At 41.6% G+C, this 13084-nt stretch overlaps 1 protein-coding gene, 1 long non-coding RNA gene and 1 pseudogene across 2 annotated transcripts in view; 1 reads left to right on the forward strand and 2 right to left on the reverse strand.

The window, feature by feature from the left end:
• LOC126092020 (uncharacterized) overlaps nt 1-13084 on the reverse strand; it is a 510940-nt gene that overhangs the window by 391924 nt on the left and 105932 nt on the right. The window lies entirely within an intron of this gene.
• LOC126092019 (ATP-binding cassette subfamily G member 4-like) overlaps nt 1-13084 on the forward strand; it is a 465655-nt gene that overhangs the window by 329119 nt on the left and 123452 nt on the right. The gene's annotated exons all lie outside the window — the stretch shown is intronic.
• On the reverse strand, nt 2429-2546 carry LOC126093216 (5S ribosomal RNA; annotated as a pseudogene).

Here is a 13084-nt window from a genome sequence, read left to right on the forward strand (position 1 = left end):
TGTGTTTTGTAACACGTGTCTACGCTCACTGCGGATAGTTGTGGGTGTTCATTCTGACACACACACACACACACACACACACACATACACGAACGTACACGCACATGTACGTCATTCATGTTTCACATCTTTCATGATTTTAAAAATAAAAGTGTTCCAAGAAAAGTCTTTCTATCTGCAGTTTAATTAGGCGCTAAAGTTAGTGATAATGTGTAGGAGAGGGCGCAACAGACGACAGGGGAGTGAGGGCGGGGGGGGGGGGTACTAAGTACTGTCTGATTGCGTTCAGGGGTAATGGTCTGGTTGGAAACCACTGACGTAGTTAGTATAATGATGTTACTAATGTAAAAGAAAATGTAAATTTGCTAGAAACGCTGAGAAACCTAATACTAGAAAATGTGGACTGGGAAAAAAAAGTGGGAAACTTCCTACGAAGTCATCTTTGGGAATCAACACAAGCTTAGACGCTACACAACTGCAGATGTTATCGAAATGTGGCTCAACCCAGTGCGCACGACGGCAATGACGATTACCTACTCCGGCTCGATAAATTAACAGCGAGTCCCACTCTTCTATAATCAAGGTTTTCCATCTCACATTTTCCTCTAAGTTTTACAAGGAAATAATTCTGGGCGACGTAATTTGCAGGATATTGCAGCTGCTCGTATTGCCCACATGAATGTCAAGTGGCTGATGATGAAAACGATTACGATAATCTTCCATAAGGTACGCAAATCTGTCGTGTGAATTTCTGTCTCTTTTGAGCACGGAAATGGGTACAGCTTGATATTTGGCGTTGTTTGTGCAAATTTTCTTTTCTTCAAGTGCACTACCTTTTTATGGTATTTTGAATAAGTCGCGCTGTTCTAAACTTTGTGACGCTGTCATCCCATATTTCTTTTTTCCGTCGACCGCCATTGCTTCAAGCCTCTACGTATTGTATTTGCCTCCGGCAGTACTTTCGCCACATTTAATGCCGGCGATCGAAACCGAACTTTTTTACTACTGTTCTGTGTCGCTACTCATCTCCTATCACGATTCTAAATGGCGCACACCAAATAAAAGTCCCTGTCTAAAAGAAGGAGTCAAATACAATGAATATCTTTCGAACAAATATTCGCACAAATTAAAAACATACAACATAGCTGATATTTCTATTACACTGGTTACAGTAGTATCTGGCAGCAGTCATTATTATTAATAATATTAAATGGAGCAATGCTTTATTTACTCATAACCGGTTTGTCTTTATTATAGAGTATCTACTGTGTGACAATTATTGAATTATATGACATAAAATCGTCATAACTTTTAAACGGTTTGCATTAGGACGTTCAAACCGCACGGTTGGCCGCGGGACAAGTTGAGAATTAATTTGTTTGTTTTAGCAACGAGGTCCACTTTCATTTGGATGGGTTCGTGAATAAGCAAAATTGGCGCATTTTGGTGACTGAGAATCCGCATTTCGCGATCAAGAAGTCTCTTCACCCTCAACGGGTGACTGTGTGGTGTGCAATCTACAGTCACGGAATAATCAGTATGATATTCCTTGATGGCACCGTGACTACTGAACGGTACATGAAGGTTTTGGAAGATGATTTCATCCCCATTATCCAAAGTGATCCTCATTTCGACAAGACGTGGTTCATGCAAGACGGAGAGCGATGCCACCGAAGCAGGAGAGTGTTTGATGTCCTGGGAGAGCAATTTGGGTACCGCAGTCTGGCCGCCACATTCTCCGGATCTGAACACATGCGACTCCTTTCTGTGGGGCTATATTAAAGACGATATGTGCAGCAATAACCCCAAAACCATTGCTGAGTTGAAAAGAGCCATTCAGGTGGTCATGCACAATTTCGCTATTCATCTGCACTACATCATCGCCAATGATGGCAGGCATATCGAACATGTCATAATCTAAATCCGAGTATCTGTAGTGACGTTGAATTAAGTGTGTGCACTGAGTAGTTTCTAACTAATTTGCGTTTTTTTTCATATAGTTCAATAATTGTCTCCCTGTATTTTTCACAACTCCATGTTGAAATTGAGTGCTGCGTCGGATACAGCACAGAATAATTATAGTAAAAATGATGTTATCATAATTAACTACCGATTTTGTATTGTCTTGTTGATAAATTTGACAATTTGTTATCTGCAGTAGATAAACTATTTGTTTCGTGGCCTTTCTTTCCCAAAATTTTTGCTTCCAATATAAACTAAACTCCTCCCGAACAGGCCAAGAGGGCCCAATGGTAGCGACCGGCCGCCTTGTCATCCTCAGCCCATAGGTGTCACTGGATGCGGATATGGAGGGGCATGTGGTCAGCACACCGCTCTCACGCTCGTATGTCAGTTTCCGAAACCGGAGCTGCTACTTCTCAATCAATTACCTCTCAGTTTGCCTCACAAGGGCTGAGTGCACCCCACTTGCCAACAGCGCTCGGCAGACCGGATGGTCACCCATCCAAGTGATAGCCCAGCCCGACAGCGCTTAATTTCGGTGATCTGACGGGAACCGGTGTTACCGCTGCGACAAGGCCGTTGGCACTGCTTCCAATATACCTTTCTAATTTCCTGTAATTACGATAGTTGCTGCACTTAGGAAATAACGTGGTGGCATCCTAATGCCTTCCGCGCCGCGGTTTTACTGTCAGTCATGTCATCCCCATCATGCCAGTAAATATTCAGCCATAATCCATATTCCAACTCGCGTCTTGTGCGTTGTGATGATACCAATAACGTGGGTAGCAAGACTCAGTACTTTAAAATATACTACACTCTGCAAGCCTCGTAGTCGGCCGTTGTGGCTGAGCAGTTCTAAGGGCTTCAGTCTGGAATAGCGCGACCGCTACGGTCGAATCCTGCCTCGGGCATGGATGTGTGTGATGTCTTTTGGTTGGTTAGCTCTAAGTAGTTCTAAGTTCTAAGAGACTGATGACCTCAGATGTTAAGTCCCATAGTGCTAAGAGCCATTTGAACCATTTGTCTGTTGCGGAGTCTAGGTGTAGGTGTAGAATTTTCACCCTGCTCTTTATTATTGCTTTTCTGCTTGCGAGTCACCAAAGTCGGCAGTTTCCTTCTCGAATCTCACCGCGACTTCGCATTCATGTAATCACTTACCATGAATCGTTGCCGATGAATAGCCCTCTTCACGGGAAGATAACAAATGATAATCACTGTCTGAGAGATTGAATCTGTGACAAATATCATAGGGTTTTACAATATCCCATTTCACATGCGTTCGTCTTGAGCTCCGGAGTGCAGAAAATGTACACTTTTTGAGATTTTGGGTCGCTTTTGTCAAGTCGGATCACGTTTTACTCAAAGAAAAGTGGACACGTTGCTGGTAAATTAACGCGAAGGGAAAGCAAAGTCGAGTTTAAACAGTTAATCCCTGGCCTATATGAAACGCATTGACACTTTTAGGACAAATCACATGCTAACGTCACTGCCCAAGGAAAGCTTTCTTTCAATCATCCCGGCGTCCGCAAGAAACGAACCTAACTCACTCCAATAACTGAAAGCTCAAATTACTTGACATATGTTTCTCATCCTTATTTTTGTCAGAAGAACGGAGCAGAATGATTGTAAGCGGCTGAAGTGACACTAGAAATCTGTACATCGGCTGCCAAAGCTACATATTATTGAACTCAAAGCCGGAATAAAAACACTGTAGATGACCGAAATCAGAGTAATTGTTAGACGTACAAGGGAACACATGGCAGCAAATTCTTGGACGCTGCTGACCGAGTGTAAAGCAATAGTCAGTCGACGGACGCACACATGGGTCAGCAATACTTTGCGTGTAGCTGAAGTTGGCAAGAGAGACGTACTGCTTGGCTCGCTAAAAAGCTCTGTGCAAGATGAAGCCTCGTAGCCCGTGTTGGGGGAAGTGTTAGATAAATGAAAGATTCGAAGACCGCGAGAGTAGATTGTACTGGTATGACCACAGCGAGGGGAAAGATCCATGAAAGAGGACGATAAGATAAATTTTGCATATGTGACGAATGCATTGTGTCCTTGGGCGAGAATAAGATTTGGTAGCCTTGTAAACAAACAATGCAAAATTCCACTGTGTGCTTTTATTTGTCGCTGTATTGGTTGTGTATAATGTTGAAACGGTTTTCCAAGTCAGTATTCTTTAAAAATTGCTTGAAATGTTCATTTATTATGAAGAAGGGTTCCTCAAATTTACCACTGGTTCACGGAGCAGAATGACTGTAAGCGACTGAAGTGACACAAGAAATCCGTACATCGGTGGTCTTAAATGCTACGTATTATTTAACTCAAAGCCGAAATAAATGTAGGTTTTAGTTTTTCAGTGACGAAGATCTGCACGAAACTTTGTCCAAATCCGTGATTAACAATTGACGGGATTCCCTTGTGTGATGTAAAAATTATTAGCACATTTACTTTACCAGTCGTGGTAAAAAAAGGCTCATTTTTCGCAAGTGCCAAACCAGCTCTTCTCCTCTTGAGATAAACATAGAATGCACTATATACCACACTGGCGTATATATACTGCCGTAAAGCTTCATAAACAATGAATAAGCTCTGAAAGTAGTTTCATTTTTTTCTGAGACATTCAGTGCATAGTGTTAATGCTTCCTTCTATATGTAATTTTATAAAATGAAACAATAAATAGTGTTTTTGTTTTCGCAGGTGAGTCAAGGAACGCAAAGGTCAGTTGTTCGTGACACGTCTGCGGCCTGCTAAGAGGAAAGTAAGTAATTCAGCTACAGAATTTCATCGTTTCACTTCCGTGCATTGCCTACTCGTCGTAGGGGTCATTCACGCATCACTGACGTACTTAAACATTGCTATTGCCGAGATGATGAGTTCAATTCCGAACACAAACAGCACACATTAGTATAATTACTCTAGAAAATATATAGTCAATTACCTAAGACTACGAATAGGTGTTCTTTAGTTAAGCCTTTACAGATTTATCTCTGTCTTGATAGAAAGTTGCCCTTGTCCAGAGTCAAATGAATCCAGCCAATAAAAATTCATTCCTAATCATTGTTTTCTTAGATAATATTACAGTAATTTCCATGAAATAAGCGATACAAGTTAAACATTTTCAATTGTCATCACTCAAAGAACACGATTTGATGGCCTCTGGTGAGACTGTCATATATATCAGTGACACGGTGTCTCTATTTAAATGACAGTCCACTGTTCTCCACGGTTTGTCCCTGCCCCATATGGACACTGGAATTATAACTTAAAACACGTTTCGTCCTGGTCGTTTTCCCATTTCACCAACTCTTTACCAGTAGCCGTGTGACCTATAATCATCCCACCGGCAATGGGGTGTTAAGCCGAGACAAATATAAAAGAGACAATAGTCATACTCCTCAACTGCACTGTAAAAGAGATGAACTAGCTCATACTTCAGCTTCTGATATAAATCCTCATTACCGCAATAGTGCACTGCTTTAACTAAAGTACACACATTCAGCACTTAATGTTACAACACTTATCATTAAAAAACTTTACGTATCCGATGAAACATAATCGTCGTCTAGAAACTTTTCGAGAGGTCCAGGGTCGTATTTTCAAAATTATAGAAACCAAACACTGACTTTCTCTCTTGTTGTTATCCGTAATTTCATAGTGATGTTCACATATATTGATACAATTCTTGACCTCAGTATTTATCTGGATATTTTCTCAACTGCCTCAAGTGACCAATTCTGACGTGGAAACAACTAACCAAAAACCGCAACAAACTCGGCACTTATTTAAAAGTGGAATAATTATGCAGTATTAACTGCATTATTAGAATTAACACTTTTACAAAGCTGTAACTAGAAATTGTGTTTCCACAAAAACTTAACAGTGTTAGTAAGTTTTACAGTGAACATTTGACATTATTAAGTTTTTCTGTAGACGGACGGAAAAAATCGCAGTACCAAAAAATAATTAATGCAGCGTAATAAAATTTCGGGAATACATTTGTCTAGGTAACATATTTAAGTAATAACATTGCATAATCACATGTTAATGTAAGCGCGAGATATTTCATTGCAAATGCAGAAAGCTGGCACATTAATAACCGATGTAACAGCTAGAGTGTTGAATGCAACCATACACCCGTGCATGCATTGTGTTGTACAGATCCGGGGTGTCCGTTTGTGGGATGGAGTTCCATGCACGTTGCACTTGGTCGGCCAACACCGGGACGGTTAACACTGTTTGTGGATGACGCTGGAGTTGTCGTATGATGATGTTCCATACGTGCTCGACTGCAGACAGATCAGGTGGCCGAGCAGGCCAAAGAAACACATCGACCCGCTGTAGAGCATGTTGGGTTACAATAGCGGTATGTGGGCGAGCGTTATCCTGTTGGAAACACTCCGTGAAATGCTGTTCACGAAGGACAGTGGAACCGGCAGACTGAGGTACTAGTCTGCGGTCAGGGTGCGTGGGATAGCCACGAGAGAGCTCCTGCTGCCATACGAATTCGCACCCCAGACCGTAACTCCAGCAGTTGCTCCTGTGCCTGTAGCACGCAGACAGGTTGGTTGCAGGCGTTCAACTGGCCTCATTCTAAACAAAATAAGGCCATCACTGGAACCGAGACAGAACCAAGCTTCGTCAGAAAACACAACAGACCTATATCTGCCCTCCAGCGAGCCCTCGCTTCACACCACTGAAGTCGCAAATGGCGATAGTTTGGGGTCAGTGGAATGCACGCTGAAGGGCTGCTGACTCGGAGCTCTCCTTAAAGTAACCGATTCGTAACAATTTGTAGTGTCACTGAGGTGGCAACTGCTGCTCAAATTGCTGCTGCAGATGCAGTATTGTGCGTCAGAGCCACATGGCAAACATGATGGCCTTCCCACTCGGTAACCGCACATGGCCGTCTGAAGCCTGGTCTTCTTGCCACCGTACATCAGAGATGGGCAAAACTGTTCTTTTCAGAGATTGGATCAGAACTGTTCACTCCCTGAAATGAATTAGCTCTTTTTCATGACTCACCACTCATTTACAATAGAAAATAAATGGAAGGCACATTGCCCTTTAAACTTGGTTTATTCCAGTACTATACCTGTATTTTGATCTTATTTGATCCTATTTTGAAGTAACACAGATAATGAGTAAGAATTTTGTATTGTTTATTGAAATTTCCACGATATGACAAAGTTTTTGATTATTGATTTATTTTGCACTATCGTGGTATTTTGGGTGATCGGAAAATGTTGTAACTTGAGATTTACATTAACAATATATTTGGCTATAATGTATTAAAATTTCATTAACCTCATACAAATACATCGCAAGCCATATATTTTTAAAGTGAACATTTCCTTCCAAAGACGCCTAAAATCGCAAAATCCGTACCAGAATAAGAAAAAAAAATATAAATTTGACTGTAAAACGAAAGTGCTGCATATAGCCTTACGCAGAATAAAACAAGGAAAATATTGGTGTATCACATTTTGCGATACGTTTATCGCTTCGCTCGTAATTAAAGCATAAATTCGAGTGTCCATAATAAAAATCCTATAGTAAGAGGAGTCATCAGGAACCTAATCTAATCAGTTTAAACAAATAAAAATAAAATAAAAACAATTGATGTATACATAACATAATAATGTAATATACATAGCAGTATTACTACGAAGAACAATATCCAGTAGAGACGAACTCCGATGCAGAGGCGCTGAGTCGAGCAGGTCGAGCCGCGAGCTGTATTACTGCGTGAGCTGAGACCGCAGAGACCAGAGTGACACCTGAGTCGCTTTGCTCAACGCTCTGGCTAGAGTCGAGACGGTGGGGCGAGCGTTGAGCGGGCGAGTTCCGAGGGTGGGGGGAGCGGTGAACTCACCCGCTCCGAGACAAATCGTCCGTTCCCTTGCGAGTAGGTTGTTGCAAGTAGTTCCTATGTTATCCGCTAGGTGGCTCTGTGTCCTGTTGCTCGCATCAACTGCCCAGAGGGCAGGACGTGCGACTGAAACGATCGCCGACAGAGTGCGATGCGAAGTTAAGCTGCGCCAGACACTGCAGGCGGCAGACGACGCACAGAGACGGCACGGCATATGTGAAACACAAAATCCGATGGGGCACTGCACAATGCAGGCAGCCAAGGTAGAAGGAGGGCAGAGGCCGGCGCTGGTTGTGTTGTGTGGCGTGCACTGTGCTCTGACCAGCAGAGGCGCTGCTGATATGCTCCGTCTCTCTCTCTCTCTCTCTCTCTCTCTCTCTCTCTCTGCCGTGGGAAACGTTTGGAGCTACCGTTATTTTTTTCTGAATCACTGATTGTTCACTCCTTTGAAAGATTCAACTCTATGAATTAGTTCAAGAGCGGATCCCCCATCTCTACCGTACATCCTTGTGACCAACGCTGTCAGCAATCACGTACAGTGGCTACATTCCTGCGACGTCTTGCAGCAATATGGCAGAGGAACGCATAGTTTTCCATAGCCCTATTACAAGACCACGTTCAAACTCAATGAGATGTTAATAACGGCGTCTGTTGTCGCCCTAAACACATTCTTCACTAACATCAACTCACCACGACTAATCTCAACGGTAACTAACGCTCACGATAGTTACAGCGTGCATTTAAAGCAAACCCGATTTTCATCCTCATAGTGGCACTACTAGCGCCACTCTTATGTCACTGGCGCGAAACTGGAATAGACATTATCTTTCGGATGTAGGAACACGCCTACCAACTTCCGTCTATGTCGCACAATTCCTTCTTAGCGCTGCGATTTATTTTCCTTCAGTGTATATTCATTTTTTATACAAAATTTCGTAAAATATAAACTTTAAACAATTATTTTTAAAATAAGCAAATCTCCACTACATTATTTAACTATTTCGATTACTACCATTTGCGCAGGTTTCAGCTCTGAAGTTACATTGTTATACAAGCATTTTGGACATTATGTCATACATTACCAGTCACTCTTGATTTTTTTCCGTACCGTCTTTCTGGAATTTTCTATACGAGAATTCATGCAAAAAATTAAATTAAGTATGTAAATTACTATTCTGTTGGATTTGACAGTTTTGTTTTAACCGAAGTGAAATATGTAAATATGTTGCTTCAGCTTATACAGATTTATAATTTTCTTAATGAGCTGGTATGTTTAGTATCGCTACTCAGACAACTTTCAGTCCTTCCAAATAATACTGAATAATGAGTAAGAAATATGAGAGGGTAAACATAAATGTAGTCATCTGACAACGTAATTCTCGATAGAATGTATCGAATAATACACTAAAAACTGTGCGTCGCATACTCCTATATGAAATCCAGGGCTGTTACACTACATGCTTCACTAACGTCGCGTTTGTCTAAAGATTTGAAAGAAGAATTATTCTCATACACACAATCAGATGACAATATGTTAACAGACCACATATTTCTATTCACGTGGAATATCCGGCAGGCTGTCCCAGCTGTTGTACGAACACATTATTGAGCGAGGTGCGCAGTGGGTTTCTCACGTATATAAGGGAATGGGGTTTAAACTCTCTCCAGCTATTCTGCTTTAAGTTTCCCTAACCATATCTTCCCCACTTTCCAGTGTTCTTAGTTGGTGCAGTCTCCTTAAATTTCCTTTCCCCAGAACTTGCTATAACAGAGAACATCTATCTCGTACGTTTTAAATTATTTCTATATCTGCCACTACTATTATTATTATTGCCACCAATATTAGTGGCAGCAGCTGCAGTCGCACTAGTACTGCCAGTGTTAACTATATTAGCTCATACTCAGTATTATTTACTCGTATTGCCACTTTAGACACTCAAAACATTTCAAGGCTACTTGCCATCTTAATATTGCTATTTCTTAGGAAAAATCTACTGTATATGTGAAACCCTGGTTCGACGTAAGAGGAGGTCTGATGACACTAATCCTATAAGGATAAGTAAATAAATAAATAAAATAAAAATAAATCCTTGAAGACAACATAGGTAGAATATTTGAATAAGGCCCTTTGTTTCTTATTCTCGTACAGCTCAGTAAGAGGTCTATAATAATCTCCGTGCCAATGGCGTTTTAAAGTAACGTTCTATTCTTTCTTTTCATCTACAGCGGAGCACAAAATCTAATTTTGGTATTCATCGAAAAGAGACATTTTCCCGCAGATCTTGTTTGAAACACTTTATTTCGTTGACTGCTAGATAAATTCGCCCGTCGCGCATATTGTTTGTTTTTACTTTAAGTCATATGCAGGACAGTGAACTTCAAATAACTACTGAGAACATACGCAAAAATACCCATCTCCATAGCCGAGGTTGCTAATGCATGCCTCCGCCGTGCCGCTCGACTGTGGAGTAATCAGTTCGAATCTTTGTGGTGGAAGAATTTTACGCCGCTGTTATTGGCCGGTAAGGGGCGAGTGATGGTTCCTGATCACCAGTGTCCAGGACTGAATTCTAAACAGCCTCGCACTGAAGCGAGGGCATCTGACATTGGCTGGTCGGATGGGGAGGAAAATCCTGAAGGTCTCATTAGTGCTACGAGGCGGCAATACTTTCGCCCCACCCGTCTACCATCATCATAAAATACATATGACAGCATATGTACATACCGAATGCAGTCATATATGCTCAACAGATACGTTTAAGACAATCATCGCTTGGAAAAGGGTGCTGGGGAAGACACCTTCCAATTAGGTAGCTGAAAAACCCATCTGGGTCTCCCAACCAACAATTCTGAACGATTCTTTCCTTTATATGAAAGGTATTTCATCGCTGTTGGTAAAGATATGTGTAAGTGCATCTGCCAGGTTCTTTTAACAGTTGTCACACACGTGCTTAACATTATGTACCTGTTTCTGAGGCAGCCGTTTTCTCTCTGTGCTGCTGTCTCTAGTTTGCTTCTTAGAGTAATTATGGTTTTTTTAGTCAGATCGGATAAACTGGTTTACTGCCTTAATAACTCTTACTGTCTCATCATTTAAGACTGTGGATCTTGGCATTCAACGATAAGTGCATGTAATCGTTCTTAAATGCACTACAACACAATTTACCTTTTTTTACTTTTTAACACTCCAATGTCAAACAACTTTTTCCTACTTTTAAATTAATATTATCGTTCTGTGATCGTTCCGTAACACAGCAATAACTTTTGGTGACGACGTCTATTATTCGTAGCAGTCACACTAACGGCCCGTGGTGGAGTCTGATATGAATACCTGTCTAATACTTATTACTGCTTTTAGATTTTCTATTTAGTATCTAAATGGGTGTAATATTAAATCTTCTTAAATGGCCCTAATGAGCTACATGGATCTTTAATACCAGAGTCACAGCAATTTCCAGTGCTATTTTCCACTTTTTTTTAGGTCAGAGCCATTGCAGAGGAAAAAAATGCGACTAGTAAAAAAAAATTAAAACCGAGATAACTAGAAAAAAACAAGAATCATTTGGCACAAATTTTCGGTAAGCTGTTAAAATAGTACTGCTGTGACAAAATACTGCTCAGAAAGCATCAGCACTGCATTTTGTTTCCGTCATTGTCAGGTAGAACAAGATCGATTGAGGCTAAGTAGATAGCTGGCGTAGATAACCTGGTTTAGTGGCTTCGAGACAGGTCTCACAGGCCGAATTGTCGTGGGCAGATAGTACATGTTATAAAGTTGGGCAGAAGTTGTTTCTTTGTCAGCTCTTCCTTGCCTGATCTTATCTTCACACTATTTACAGGTGCGTCATTTAAGGAGATTTGTAGCTGCCTCTCAGTGCAATGGTTATTGGGATGGTTTTCGCTAGACAATAGCGATATTTCTCCTTGTGCACACTAGTTGAGATATTGAGCTCCTTTGTTAGACTCTTCCGCTGGCCAAACAGTCCTGAGTTATTCGCACTACCGTCCTTTAGATTCATTTCTTTCCTCCTCCCCGCGCATCTCTGTGTGTGTTTTGGGATTCAGAGTTCTCAAAAGTAACTTTATAAGTGCCATTACAAAAATACTTCCAGACTACATAGACTACAAAAAAAAATCTACACACAGGGTCATTTTGCTAAAATATGGAACGAATATCACCACAAATGCTGAAATTAAAACTCAGAAAATGTAGCATGCCTGATCAACGACAGAAAACCAGGCTTCCACCCTGGTAACACATTTACTCCTAGTACTATAAGAAGCTGCATCTGAAGATATGTCCCATATTCATCTCTCTGATAAGTAGAAGGTAGATCTACCCTCTTGTCTGAAAATAAAATAGAATCAACTACACTAAGGTGACAGATGTCATGCGATAGCGATTCGCACATATACAGATGGCGGTAGTATCGCTTGTAGAATGCATGGAAGGACAGTGCAATGACAGAGCTGTCTTTTATACCCAGGCGATTCATGTGAAAAGGTGTCCGACGTGATTATGTCGGCACGACGGGAATCAACAGACTTTGAACGCGGAATGGTAGTTGGAGATAGACGCATGGGACATTCCATTTCGGAAATCGTTAGGGAATTCAATATTCCGAGATCCACATGGTCAAGAGCTTGCCGAGAATACCAAATTTCGGGCATTACCTCTCGCAAAGGACTACGCAGTGGCCAACGGCCTTCCCTTAACCGATAAGGAGCAGCGCCATTTTCATAGAGTTATCACAGCTAACAGACAAGCAACACTACCTGAAATAACCACCGAAACCAACGTTGGACATACGACTAAGGTATCCGTTAGGAGAGTACGACGAAATTTGGCGTTAATGGGCTGTGGCAGCAGGCGACAGACCCGAATTTTTTTGGTAACAGCACGACATCGCCTGCAGCGCCTCTCTTGGGCTCGTGACCGTATCGGTTGGACACTAGACGACTAGCAAACCATGCCCTGACCATTTTAGTCCCGATTTCAGTTGGTAAGAACTGATGGCAGGGTTCGAGTGTGGAGCAGACCCTACGAGGCCATGGACCCAATTTGTCAACAACGGACTGTGCAAGCTGGTGGTGGCTCCATAATGGTGTGGGCTGTGTTTACATGGAATGGTGAAACTGAGCCGACCATTGACTGGAAATGGTTACTTTCGGCTCCTTGGAGACGATCTGTAGACATTCGTTGTCATCATGTTTCCAAAGAACACTGTCATGTCACAGGGCCGCAATTG

This window comes from Schistocerca cancellata, chromosome 7 (genome assembly GCF_023864275.1).
Source record: "Schistocerca cancellata isolate TAMUIC-IGC-003103 chromosome 7, iqSchCanc2.1, whole genome shotgun sequence".
NCBI lineage: Eukaryota > Metazoa > Arthropoda > Insecta > Orthoptera > Acrididae > Schistocerca > Schistocerca cancellata.